The sequence below is a fragment of the Nannospalax galili genome, unplaced genomic scaffold (assembly GCF_000622305.1).
Source record: "Nannospalax galili isolate Female #2095 unplaced genomic scaffold, S.galili_v1.0 scaffold962, whole genome shotgun sequence".
NCBI lineage: Eukaryota > Metazoa > Chordata > Mammalia > Rodentia > Spalacidae > Nannospalax > Nannospalax galili.
In genome coordinates, this window is record NW_008348537.1 from 494,480 (window position 1) to 499,735 (window position 5,256).

Consider the following 5,256-nt stretch of genomic DNA (forward strand, 5'->3'; position numbering starts at 1 on the left):
TCAAAAACACTACTGTTGAATCTGGCTGATGGAGTTTTAAAAAGCATTAACATTTCCGGTCTCCTAATCATTTCAAAAATTTCTGTATCATTAAAGTATTTCAACAGCTGAAAGTCATGTGGACAACTACTCAGTCAACTTTCCCCTTTTATTGAAAGACTGAAAAACAGCAGCCTGGCTTTGGAGCTCATCCAAAGCAAATTCCAATGAATGAGAAAGTTCAGACATAGTTCATCAGTGTCAGCAGACCCACTCTTGCTAGCAAGAAAGACACACTGAGCATCCAGTCTGAGGACTGTAAAATAAGTGCAGGGTTTTTTGTTTGTTTGTTTGTTGTTTTTTTTTTTTTTTTTGTCTTTTTGAGACAGGGTGTCCTTGTAGCCCCCAGCTGTCCTGGAGCTCACTATGTAGACCCGGCTGGCCTCGAACTAACAAAGATCTGCCTGCCTCTGCCTCTGCCTCCCAAGTGCTGGGATTAAAGGTAAGTCTTTCCATTCTTGCAGGGTATCTGCTTAGAAGAAGCATGATACAAAGAAGGGGCCCTGGAATGATCATCATTGTCCTGTGTTGGAAGGTGGTTGGAAGGACCGCTATACCTTGGAACTTGAATGTCTCCCAATATCCAGTGGATTAAAGGTGTAGTCCACTATGTGGTGGTATGAGGAGGTGGTGCACCTTGGAGCTGGTGCCTTGTAGGGTAAGGTTAGGCTGTTAGGAAGAGTGTGTTCTTCATGGGGATATTCAATCATAAGCCTTTGTTTGTGTTTCCCAGCCACCATGAGGTGAGCAACTTGCTCTGCCGTGCACCCTGTGGTGGTGCCCTTATTGGGAATAACCCTGAAAGCAATGGGACCAATGAAGTGTGAACAGAAACCTGAGCCAAAATAAGCCTTTCTTCTTTTAGGTTCAGTGTAGTAAATATTTTGCTATGGCTATGGAAATTGAGCAGTGTAAGACACTAAGTGGGGCCATCAAAGTAACTCTGACTACAGGATGGAGAGTCATGAAATTCTGGAATAAAGAGGACAGTGTTGTGCCCTTCCACCCCTCGAAATTCAGAAAGATGCGGAGTTCACATTCAGCTGTATCTTGCTGTTGGAACAGAGTCCTTTCTGAACCCATCCCTGTTTTGGACCCACATCCCCACATAATGCTGCGAGATTCATCCAGGGGCTCCCAGGTGTGCCCAGCTCCTTTATAGTCTTTACTTCTCTGAGCTCCGAGGCGCAAGCCTTACTGCCCTTTCTGCTGTTGAGTCAAGCTGAAATTCAAGAGCAGTTCATGCAGCAGGGGGATTTTCAAGTTTTTTCCTGACCACCTCCTCCCCAGGGCAAGAAGCTATTTCTTACTACTGCCCCTAGACTTACCTCAGCTTCGTGTGTCCCATTTACGAAGTTCAATCTCCTCGAGACTAAGAACAGCACATATTAAGGTGGAATTGAATATACCTCTTTGAATATTATTGTATTTCTGGCTATTTGCCTCAATCCAGAAGAAATGACTTTTTCTATGTGTTGCATATACTATCTTTGCACACAGAGCCAGGAATATACACTATTGAATATAGCCTGCCATCTGCTGGTGAATTGAGATACTACTTTTAAGGGAGTGCAAGGTTTTCAATGTTCATGTTTCAGTCAATTAATTACACATAACACAATCATGTAATAAGGAGCCAACCACAGCCAGGCCACCTAAAATGAGCTACTGGCACTCAATTTTAAGAAACATGACGGTAAAGGAAGTGAAGAAAGTGAGAATTTTACAATAGTTACTTCTCTGTATAATCCAAAGAAAGCCAATGATTGATTTACATTTTAAAATGCACTGACTGTACCAGGCTTGGCGCCACCTTTAATCCCATCAGATGGAGGCAGAGGCAAGTTGATCTCTGTGAGACTAAGGCCAACCTGGTCTACATATCAGTTCCAGGCCAGCTGGAGCTACAGGGAGACCCTATCTCAAAAAACAAAACCATCTTTCCACCACCTCTTCCTCGATCCCCAGCCTTGGAAGGCAGGAATTTGATATAGATTTCCAATTAGGGGATAATAACTTATTCTCTATTCGCTTATTCTCTACATGTTGGCCAGTTGTGGGTGTTTGTGTTAATCACTTTCTACTGCATAGGGAAGATTCTCTGGTGAGAGTTGAGAGATGCAGTAATCTATGGGTATAACAATAGGTCATTAGGAATCATTTTAATACTATATCTATTTAGTAGAATAATAGTATTAGACTCTCCCCTATGGTCTGTGGCCTGTCTAGTCATATGTTCCTAGACCTGATTTGAATGTCAGGTATTGGGCTCTGTTTTATGAAGCAAACCTTAAATACAATTAGAAAGTGATTGGTTACTCCCATATTATTCATGCCACTATTGCACCAGAGGGTCATAGCTTGTTAGGCTAGTTGCTGTTGAAGTATGTAGGATTCATAGCAGGGTAGGTTAATGATTAGTTTTTCTTCTGGTAGCAGGCATAGCACCTTCCAGCACTATGAAAGCTAGCCAGTAGAGATGAAGCTTTGAGGTTAGTACCAGCTTGATTTCTCCTTTTGTTCCCACTCATATATATAATATCTTCAAACAACAGGGTCTTACTATCAAGTTCTTGTGGGTAACTAAGAGCAGGGGCAATGGTTATTATTGTTTGAGGTTCTATGGTATCCCTGGCCAACAGCTTCAAAAGAGGGAGTTCATTCCTTACATTGGGCTTTGACTTTGCTAGCCTCTGGTGCCTAGTAGAGGCAATGACCCCATTATACAGGAAGTGGCAGAAAGATTGTAAAATCCAGAGGTGATGGATGACCACAAAGAAACAGAGTTTTCCAAATAGTTGGTCAGTCACTCATATGAACTCACAGCAATGGTGACAGCATGCACAAGTACCAGGCAAGCTCAAGCCAAACAAAATCCTGCCATAGACATGGGGAAGTAGATAAGAAATCCTGATTCTATCTGATAAACTATTGGAAACTGGTAACTGCTGGGAAGGGGAAAGTCAGTCTCTTTTAAGGGTTTGACTCTTGGTAGCTTAAACAGGCTCCAGTGGATCAATCCACACTGAAGGATATTTGAGGACACAAATCACACACACACACACACACAATTACGTGGGGGATGCAGATGGGGAGGGAATCTAAATATTATCAAAATATATTGTCTGAAATTTAAAAAATTTCAAACAAAAAGAAAAGGAAAGCAAAACAAAAATCGCCAAACAAACAAACCCACCGGGTGGGGGAGGCTGGAGAGATGGTGCAGCGGTTAAGAGCCCTTGCTATTCTTGCAGAGTTTCAGCATCCACATGATGGCTCATGATAGGCTGTAACTCCAGCTCCAAGGGATCAGACACCTCCTTTTGATCTCCTCAGACATTCGAGGCTCTTCAGGCACCCACATGCATGTGAGCATACCCAAATAAACAAACCCACCGGGTGGGGGAGGCTGGAGAGATGGTGCAGCGGTTAAAAGCCCTTGCTATTCTTGCAGAGTTTCAGCATCCACATGATGGCTCATGATAGGCTGTAACTCCAGCTCCAAGGGATCAGACACCTCCTTTTGATCTCCTCAGACATTCGAGGCTCTTCAGGCACCCACATGCATGTGAGCATACACACAGAGACACACAAACACCTAAGTAAAAAAAAACAAATCTTAACAAATGCACTTGGAATAAAAAGTGAGAAGTGTCCTCTCTGTAGTTCTCATTGAACTAGATTTTGTGTAATTTAATCGTGTTCTTTGTTGTACTTCTCAAAGAGTGTTGGGACAGCAGCGTTTTCAAGTGAATCATCTCTAATACCAGATGGAATTAGTCATAGAACCATGCTCTAACTCACTTTCCACTCTTGAGTGGACAGAAAAAGTGACACATCTAACATGCTGGGGAATGCACTTGAACATGGCTGTAAGCTCAGCAGTGTTTCCGTCAACACAAGACACCTCACTCAGTCACACCCGAGAGGATAAGATCAGAGGAGGGAAAATTTTTATGTACTTCTGTCTCCTATCTCTGGAGACAGTTTTGCATCTTACAGGGAGCTAGATACTTGGCCTGCACACTCTACAGTGAGACTGTAGATTAAGAGGTTATTCTCTAAACGCTGCCTACCTAAATCTTCCTTCTGCAGAGTTTAGAGTCAAATTTTTGGCTAACTTCTCAGCACTGGGTCCTTGCTCCCTTCTTTCTCTATGTCACTCCTCTCCAGGCTCCGTTTACTCTGGTCTGTTCTTTCCAGTTTATTTCTCTTCAATTTTTGTTCTATTTTGCTGTACACCTTTATATAAGCTACCTTATGTCCTTTATCAAAAATAGAGTGGAAATAAACACCCGACACTTTTGTGGGGATTACAGGTTTTATTGTTATCATGCATAGCCTTGCAAGTTTTCATCTTGATGTGAGCTGTCCTTGGTGGAATCTTTGTTATTTTTTTTCACAGAGTAACATGGAATAACATGGTTATGTGTTGATGAAAACCTCTGCATTATCTTCTCAAAGTTCTACAAAGAGAAAAACAATATGCTCAATAAGGTAAATGGCAATGTTAAAATATATATTAGTGTATATATACATACAAATACATTATTTTAGAACAGTTAGGAGTTTCTGCTATAAAGCCTTGAACACAAATTCCTGATGTGCTATTATCACAGGGGGATTGGGATTTGGAATCTTTTAAACTCATAAACTGCTCAGTTCAACAGGTAAGCAACCAAGCATTTACAAAGCAACAAATTAATGAACAAACGTTTGTGACACGGTTAGAAATGCGAACCAAATGACCTAGTGAAAAGATGGGCTAAAGATGTAAACAGAGAGTTCTCAAAGGAAGGAATAAAGATGGCTAAGAAACATCACAAAAAGTGTTCAACATCATTAGTAACTAGGGGAATGCAAATTAAAACCACCCTAAGGTATCACCTTACCCCAATCAAACTGGCGTGGATCAAGAGAACAAATGATACCAAATGCTAGCAAGGATGTGGAGAAAGGGAAACACTCATTCACTGCCGGTGGGATTGCAAACTCATGCAACCTCTATGGAAAACAGTGTGGAGAACTCTTAAAAACTTAAAAATGAACCTACCATATGACATGGTTATACCACTCCCTGGCATATGCCCAAAGGACTCATCCTATTGCAGAGATAGAGACACTTGTACAACCATATTTGTTGTTGCTTTTTTTCACAGTAGCTAAGAAACAACCTAAGTGTCCCTCAACTGATGAGTGGTTAACAAAAATGTGGTA